This window comes from Myotis davidii, unplaced genomic scaffold, assembly GCF_000327345.1.
Source record: "Myotis davidii unplaced genomic scaffold, ASM32734v1 scaffold68, whole genome shotgun sequence".
Taxonomy (NCBI): domain Eukaryota; kingdom Metazoa; phylum Chordata; class Mammalia; order Chiroptera; family Vespertilionidae; genus Myotis; species Myotis davidii.
This window is the reverse complement of record NW_006300376.1, coordinates 6,640,406-6,649,711: the sequence shown is the minus strand read 5'-3', so window position 1 is coordinate 6,649,711 and position 9,306 is coordinate 6,640,406. Positions and strand designations below refer to the sequence as shown.

Below are 9,306 nucleotides of genomic sequence, written 5' to 3'. Positions count from 1 at the left end.
AACAGATAAATAATATTTACTGTGAGCAGAGTCCTTATCTATGGGATACTCTTAGAGCTCATCCTGGTTAAAGATTGCTTATTGTAACTAAATTTGGCATGGCTCCCTGGAGAATGTCACATATACTATACAAGTCCTTAAGACAGTTCTCAGATAGGGATATTTTGCCCCTTATAGGTCATTTGGCAATATCTGGTGACATTTTAAGTTGTCACAACTCGGGGGTGAGGGAGGAATACTACTGGCTTCTGGTGGGCAGATGCCAGTGGTTCTGATAAACATCCTATAATACACAAGACAGCTTCCTGACAACAAAGAACTGTCCAGCCCTAGGATTTTTCAACTGGTATGCCACAAGAATTTTTAAAACTTGCAATATCTGACTATTTGGTCAGGGGCACTGACCTCTGTCCCTTATATTGCTAAATAAAAAATGACAACAGCCAAGGAAACAATAGCTGTCCAGTGTGAACGAATCAAAATTATACCTTTTTCGTTTTAGTTAGATCAGCAAAAAATATAATGTATTTTTTTGGTTTGCCTTAGTAATTAGTATATGTGTGCCAGAGATAAAAAAAAAAAAAGTTGAAATTGCATTAAAATAAGTAGACCTTAAAGAAAGTGACAAGCCCAACATCAAAATGAAAGTTCAATAATTGCTCAGTCAAATCAGCAACAAATTTTCAGTAAAGACATAAAAGACTTCAACAGTGAAACCAATAAGTTTAATTTAATAAACATATGCAGAAACCTGTATCTAGTGATTAGAAAAATACATATTCTTTTCAAGTACATCAGTAACAGTTTAAAACGGTCTATGTCTACTAGGCCATAAAGCAAATCTAATAAATTTCAACAATTAAGCATCTTTAGATCAAGGGATCAGCAAACTTTTCCTGTCTAAAGCGAGAGAGTAAATACTTTAGGTCTGACAGGCCACCATGCAGTCTCTCTGCCCTCTGCATAGTCTTAATTTTATTCTTTTTTTTTCTAAAACACTTAAAAAGTGTAAAAGTCATTCCTGGCCTCAGGATGACCCAATTAGTTTGCTGACCCCAATTCAGGTCACATTTTCTGAGCAAAATAAAATAAGATTCGAAATCAGAAACAAAAAAGATGAAGCAAAAAACAAATGACTGCATTGCAAATAAGTAAGGAAATGGTATCAGAACTGCTGGGGAAAGAAACAGTTGGATTCTCTGTATCATACTAAAAAAAATTAATCAGGAAAGCAAAATGATCCATTTTAAATTTCAACTACCCATCAGGAATGAATTTTGGAAAGCATTTCTGAAAACAAGATGATTCACGGAATCACATTTGTATTTTTCTCAGTAACACTTTCTGGAATATTTGAAAGAAGAAATCAAAGCAGGAGTCAGTGGAGAGCACAGAGAAGACATTCTCAAACTTAAGTGTCCACCAAAGTCAGCTGGAGGGCTTCTCAAATTGGGAAACCCACCATGAAGTTTTCTGGATCACCACCAACTTTCTGAATCAACAGATCAGATGGCACCGAGTTGGGGCACTGTCAAGATCAGAATTCAAAAAACATCAGATACACACACACACACACACACACACACACACCTCTATTATGCAACTTCAAAAAGAGGTCATATTTCATAGTAAATCCTAGAATTTTTACTTTCTATTCCTTACTTGTATTATACCTTATTGGTTAATGTAGTGGAGTCATATGTAATTATTTGAATCAATCAAACACAATATGGCAAATAAAAGGTATAAACAAACAAAAACAATACTACTATGTCCACTATTTCACATACTGAATACATGTTCTAGATGAATGGAGAATAAGCAATAAGAATACAGTGCTCCCTTACACTGTTTCAATCACCATATGCATCTCAAACAGTGAACATCTTGCTGCATTGTATGACTCCAATGTTTAAAATGATGTTCCCTTTCTAAAAAAGAACATACAACATGGTCATTAAACATAAGCCAATTTGTTCACCTGGATCCTCTGAAGAAATTGTGATATGTTCCAAGTCTGGAGGAAAAACATAGCTGTATAGGACATATTGAGAGACAGTATGTTGTGACGACCTGATGTCCTAAGGGATTTTCAAGGGAAATTTTAATTATTCTCTATTTCCACCCAAAAAGTTCACTTTAGATCCTAATTCATTCCTAAGTAAGAAGCAACTGCTCTTGAATAGCGTCCAATAAAATTAGGAAACAGACTTGGAGCATGGACAACATAAAAAGCAAGGGAAAGACAAACACATATATACAAGGTGTGGCAAAAGTAGGTTTACAGTTATCCGTCCGGAAAATAATGCAACAATTAATATATCATAAAACAAGAAAAAACTGTTTTGCATACTCATAATTGTAAACCTACTTGTGCCCCACCCTATGTATATATTTATATAAATCAAAATATACAATGGTTTGTTAAAACTAAAATTTGTATGAGGTTCTAATACCCCAACTACTTACTTAATATTAACTCCCACTTTTCCTATTTAAAGATACCCTTAGGGGTTAAACCTAGACAGGCTCATAACCATAAACCACATTGCCTTTGTATTACAGAAGACCCCTATAGTTATATTAATTTTACTCTTAAAATAAAGGGTAAGGAAAGCTTTTCTTTTTAATATTTAGAGAGAGGGGAAGGGAGAAGGAAAGAGAAACATGGATTGGCTATCTGCAGGCCCCCTATTGGGGATGGAGCCCACAACCCAGGCATGTGCCCTGACCAGGAATGGAACCAGCAACCTTTCCATACGCAGATGTTGTTGCCCAACCAACTGGGACACACCTGCCAGGGCAGAAAAGCTTTTCTTCTAAATGCCCTGGGAAACAAGTCGCTAGAATAACTATCAGCACCATATGAGAACAAGATTAGAAATTCCCACAGGGATCAAATAAGCACACATATCACTCTACAGGACACCTGGAGGTGACCTACTGCACACTAGGCAGTGTGTATTTTATCTTTCCCCACACAGGTTCAGTGGAAAAGATCCTGGCCCAGATGATCTGAACAAGGCAAAATTCTCATTCTACCCCAATCTATGGGCTCTGAAAGACAGACCCAAGGAATTTATGCCTGTCCCTTAATAAGCCCTTCAAAGATTAATCTGAATTGAAACCTCTCTGCTGTGCATACTCACAACTGTAAACCTACTTTTGAGAGGTATTCTCCTCTCCAAGAGTACCCTCATACCCCACCCTCCCCCCAAAGAAAAAAAAAACTCCAAAACTCCAAACCCCAAAACAAAACAAAATGGTGTGGACAAGCTGTTGAACTTCTGATGGACCATCTTACTGGAAAGAATGAGAAAAAACTTCTGAAATGAAATGGTTGTTAAGAATTCCTTGTCTAAAAGGAGTCAGTGAACAATAGCTTCAACCAGTACAATGTGGTACTCATCCTATACAATAAAAGCCTAATGTGCTAAGTGTCTGGTCATCCAGTTGGCCGTTCAAGCAATGTATGCATAGTATGCTATGATATGCCAAGGCCACTCAACCGCTCACTATGACATACACTGACCACCAGGCAGACACTCTGACTGGTAGGTTAGCTTGCTGCTGGGGTCTGGCCAATCGGGACAGAGCACTGAGCGAGACTGAGCGAGACTGAGCGAGATGGGATGGACACGCCCTGGAACCCTCCCTCATCCTTCCCTGGCTCGCCAAGCTCCTGTGTCTCTCCCAGCCCCGACTGTGCACTGGTGGGGTCCCTCAGCCTGGCCTGCACCCTCTCGCAATTCAAGACCCCTCAGAGGATGTTGGAGAGCTTGTTTCAGCCCAATCCCACAAGTGAGGCCTCTAGTGAAATATAAAAACAGATAAGGAAATTACCAATTCATGAACCAGAACAAACATATAGATAGTAAGAATTCTATTATGCTACAATATTGCATTTAATATGTTTACTTGACTTTTCTAAAAGCATGCATTGTTGTGACCATTATTTAACATTTTGATTTGAATTATTTATTTCAATATTTATGAATAAAAGTTATTTACTTCTAAAAACAGGGTACTCTCATCCCTTATATTATGTCATGCAAAAATGTGCCCTGAACCATCATTTCCCTGCCAAATTCCATCCACTGTTACAGCTTCCTAAACTTAAAGATGTTTGCAAGGGTCAGGCTGATATTTCTCATTCCTTCTCATATTCTAATTTCTAAGTCATTTTTCTTAGCATAAATTATATACGCTACAAGTCAGAGGAAAAACAGGTTTTGCCAATGACACCTCCAACTTTTAAAATTTAATACTGAAAGAAGCACCATACATCATAAAGCATCAAACATTAGCAATGTATTTTTGAAATTCACTTTCTCTGATGTTTTAAAAATTACAGAAGGTTACCTTAAATTGTGTAATACTAATGTAATCATTTCTCTAAGGATTGCTGGTTCACAATTTTTATAGTGAAGATATTGGAAAAATCATATTTGTTGACTTTTTTAATAAAAATGACATCTGTATAGGTTGAACAGTGATGTTTTTCCATGTTTTATGAAAGTTTCCATGTAAGTACAGACCATACAATAACTAGGTCACTAAATACTAGATGCTGCTTTCTGACCTTAAAAAAACATTTAAAAAATTATCTGGCCATGGCCGGTTTGGCTCATTGGATGGAGCGTCAGCCTGGGGACTGAAGGGTCCCAAGTTGGATTCCAGTCAAGGGTGTGCGCCTTGGTTTCGGGCACGTCCCCAGTGGGGGGCGTGCAGGGGGCAGCTGATCCATGTTTCTCTCTCGTCGATGTTTCTGGTTCTCTGTCTCTCTCCCTTCCTCTCTTAGTTTTTAAAATACCTGAAACAAACAAAGCAAATATTAATACTTATTACATCTATATGGCAAGAACAACAGTGTTTGTTACATTATTTTCTGAAATTTTCCACATTCTTGAATATTCCATAAAATAAAAATATAGGCTATAAAGTTAAATTTAAATTTCAGGTAAACAACAAATAATTCAGTATATGTCCCATGAACATTTGGGACATACTTGCATGGGACACACTATACTAAAAAAGATGTTCATTTTTGCATTAAAAAATTACATTTATGCTTTATTTTTTTAAAAATTTTCATTTTTAAAAAGAGAGGAAGGGAGAGGAAAGGAGAGGAAGAGAAGCATCTACTTGAGAGTTGAAGATACATCTATCAGCTGCCTCCTACATACCCCCTACCTATGATCCAGCCTGAAACTCAGGCATGTGCCCTCACCAGGAATCAAACTGGCAACCCCTCAGTGCTCAGGATAATGCCCAACCAACTGAGCCACACAAGCCACAACAGTGAATGTGTGCATATGCACAAATACACGTATATTCTGTCTACTGTCAGCTTCAGCCAAGAGAATGAGCCCCATGAGAGCAGGAACTTTGCTTTGTTCACTTCAGTATCCACAGTCACCTAAAATAGTACCTGGGGCATAGTAAATTCTCAATAAATATTTGTATAATGGATGGATTGACAAAAAGGATAAAGCAGTGGTTCTCAACCTTCCTTATGCCACGACCCTTTAATACAGTTCCTTATGCTTTAATTATGTTCAATTTGTAACAATGAAATTGTTACAAATGAAATGAAATTGTTACAAATTGAACATAATTAAAGCATAGTGATTAATCACAAAAACTATATGTAATTATATATGTGTTTTCTGATGGTCTTAGGCAACCCCTGTGAAAGGGTCGTTCGACCCCCAAAGGGGTCGCAACCTACAGGTTGAGAACCGCTGGGATAAAGGGAGGCCAAAGCTGCCACATAAAAAGGACCATATTTACAGGTCTGGATTCCCATATATTTTAATGCTTATATCATCTTTATTTCAATACTTCAAAATATATTTTCACAGAAATTAGTTTAATTATTTGATTAATGTATTTCAGTTCTTAAGAAGAGATAAGATGTTCTAGAAACTAATAAGTTCACTCCAAATTTACATAAAGAAATCAAAATTTAATGTGATTGATTCAACTCACTATGCCATTTTTCTCAAAGAACTCAAAAATTCACACACGCATGAATTTAATCCTAAAATTAGTGTTCAGGTAAACATTTTTGAAATCTCAAGCTAACAGAGCAGAAAAGCAAAAGCAAGGGTAAAAGAAAAATCAGTATTTGTTAGAAACTCTAGGATGGGAGTGGGCTTAGAAAGAAAATCATTGTAGAATGTAAAAACAGCTTTCATTCATTTAACTGAAATTTCGTGACTAGTATTTCTACTACATGTTAGGCAGGTGGCCATGGTGAGCAAAATCAATGTGGTACCTGCCCTTGTGACGTTTATAGTCTGGTGGGGAAGATAAGCCAATTAAACAAGCTATGTCCATACAAAAGAAAACCACTATGAAAGTGGCCAGTGAAGAGTATGATCAGAACAAAAAGAGAGTTGGGAAGGGGAAGCAGCTTTCTTATACTGAGACTTCAAGAATGAAGAGTTGGCCAGGTCAAGAAGGTAATATATTCCAGCTCAGGGGTAAGAACATTTCACATTCAGGAACTGAAAAGATGAACAGAGTGTAGTGGTCAATGAGTAATGTGTTAAGAGATGGAGCTGGAGGGATAGATAAGAAGCAGGTCATGAAGGGCCTCATAAGTTACGTTGTATAGAAATTATTTTGATAGTAAAAAAATTTCCCAAAGAGTTTTTGACCTGAGCTGTGCTTAATAAGGATTACCATGACTGCAGTACAGGGCATGGACCATAGGAAGGCAAGATGGGGAAGGGAAAGGTACTAGAAAATTATTGCAGTAACCAGATGAAAAACAAAGAGGATGGGTTCCTGAACTGAAGTAATGATACTGATTCAGAAGAGAGTGAATGAAATCAAAGGGATTAAATCAAATCTATTTGGCTTGCTCTGATTATCTGTATTTGTGGTGGGGTAGAGGGAAAAATCAAGGCTGACTTCCACATTTATAGATCAGAATGACAGTACAATTCACTGAACTACGGGGGTTTTCTTTTATGGGAAGGGGAATGGCAGGAATATCATGAATTCAATCACAAACAAGTTGAATGTGAGATGTCTGTATGACATTGTATGAAATGTACAGTAAAGATTGAATATTCAGGTGTGGAAGAGAGAAGATTGGTTTAGGATCTAAATATCAGAATCATGAGGAATACCACTAGAAGAGAGAAAAAAAAATCACCCAAGGATTTCTGTGTAGACTGAGAAGAAAAGGCAGCAAGAGGTGGAAGCACATGAGCCTTTAATGAATAAATAGGTGGAAAAGGTCTATAAAAGGGAATTTCTACAGTAGACCACCAAAAAAGGCTGGTAAAAAACAAACAAGCACAGAAGTGTGTTATCTCCAAAACCAAGGGAAGAAGGGGTTTTAAGAAACCAGCATAGTCAACCATGTCAAATGATGTCAAGAAATGTGGCCAAACACCCCACTGGATTCAGAATTTCAGCAATGTTCTTCCAGTGTTCTGTTTCTAATAAATACAAACAGAAGAGCTCCAAAAAAACTGATGTAAAATCAGTCACTCTTCAAACTCCCTCATTTTTTTCCAAGTTGATGGTCAAAATCAGTGATTTTTTAACTTTTTAAATCAGTGACAAAGCCTTCATTTTTGCAAACTTCAGGTTGGTCAAGGGAGCGTTCACTGGCCATGCACGAGTATTTTTCCTTGCCAGAAGTCAATTCACTGAATAGTCTCACAAAGCCAGCATCTTGATTATATCTCCAACAGTGAAGAAGTAGTGTATGTCTTACTTTTCCCTGGTATCTTGCATGGTTCTTGGCCTGCGCCAAGGAACTCAATAAATATTTGTTCAATGATGTGTACTCAGAGCATTAATCTGTGAAGCTTCCCGGAAATGATTTTTAAGTTATTCTTTACCAGTTCAATCCCTGGAGTAGAGACAGTACTAATATTTTTGCAAAGCTTCCTTCACTCCTTAAAGAATGCTAAGAAAAAACTGTTTAGTGAGTCTCCAAGGTGTTACCTAAGCAGGCCTCATTTTAGAAAATGCATCCAACACTGGGGGAAAATGTACTAAACTTAGTTTTGCGAACGGAGTATCACCTTCATATTAATTTCTTCTTATAAATCATTCATGTAGAATTTTATAACTAAGTTTCTTAAATCAAGATGGAAGGATATTTATTTCTATCGTAAATAAGACCAGAATTTAACATGTTTATATTGTTCCATCTGATTTCGGTTTTACTTTGACTTGCCACGCCAGGTGGGGCGCACAGGGCTGAGGATGCCAGGAGGCCGCCCCGCCCTGGTCTGCACCCTATGGCCAGGCTTGCCCCAGTCCGCCCGCTGTTTCAGGTCACAGCACGCGCGGATGGCCAGACCGCCACAGCCAGACGCACGGACAGGGTTCTTAAGCATTCTTATTCACTTTTTAAAAAGTAAAGAAAATTTTCTAAAAAGACAACTTGTCTCATCAGTAAGCATTCCTCTCTTAGAATGGAATGTGAGTTTTCCTTTATCATATTTGCATGCCATGTTTCTTAGCTATAGAAACCAAGTAACTTGGTTTCAAAATCACTGACAATTTCAAAATGACCTAGCAAGTATTTGAAAATGCTAGAAAACATTAGTGACAAAAGAAAACTGTTTAGCAGGGATCAAGCAAGCTAAATCGTGAAAAATAAATTCAATCAAATAAAATTATTTAGCCTACATTTAATTGGCACCTCTAGGGAAACTTTTCTAATGCAAGACTATCATTACAAACGGAAGATGAATAGGAGCACAATGCAGAGTAGAAGCCAAAGTTGAATTCTTAACTTTTGACAACACTTTGAAAATCAGAGAAATAATTTCAATCTATGAAACATGAAATCTGGTGATGGAAATATCAGCTATTCAATCTAACCTTACCTAGGGACAAACAGAAAATATGATTACTACTTAGAACTGCACATGTGATTACACTCGTATCAAACTTTTAGCTACCACTAAAAGTAGGCCTCTTTTAAACCAAAGAATAGCAAGACACAAGAACACACAGCATTCAACTAATAAGCCACTTCGTGATAAGAAACCTATTTAGCGCGCGCGCACACACACGCGCGCACACACGCGCGCACACACACACACACACACACACTTATTATTTCAAAACGACATTCTAGACTGCCCGATTGCTAAATCCACTCACAACTCACTATGGTCAGCTCCCTGCCCAGTCTATTTACTTTTCAGTGCAGGGTTAAAAAAAAAACAAAAAAACACAAGGAAGCAGCACTCCCTCCCAGAATCTACGTGAAGAAAACGAAAAAGTTACCACGACTTTGGAACGAAACACACACACACACACTAA

At 37.4% G+C, this 9,306-nt stretch overlaps 1 protein-coding gene across 2 annotated transcripts in view; it reads right to left on the bottom strand.

The window, feature by feature from the left end:
* ASCC3 (activating signal cointegrator 1 complex subunit 3) overlaps window positions 1-1,926 on the bottom strand; it is a 243,464-nt gene extending 241,538 nt beyond the window's left edge. The window contains exon 1 of one of the 2 annotated variants that reach the window (XM_006777223.2): window positions 1,848-1,926. The gene's annotated coding sequence lies outside the window, so the exon portion shown is untranslated. Of the gene's footprint in view, window positions 1-1,462; window positions 1,520-1,847 lie in introns of those variants that run through there. The other variant, XM_015572736.1, reaches the window with a different exon arrangement.
* Window positions 1,927-9,306: the final 7,380 nt, after the last annotated feature.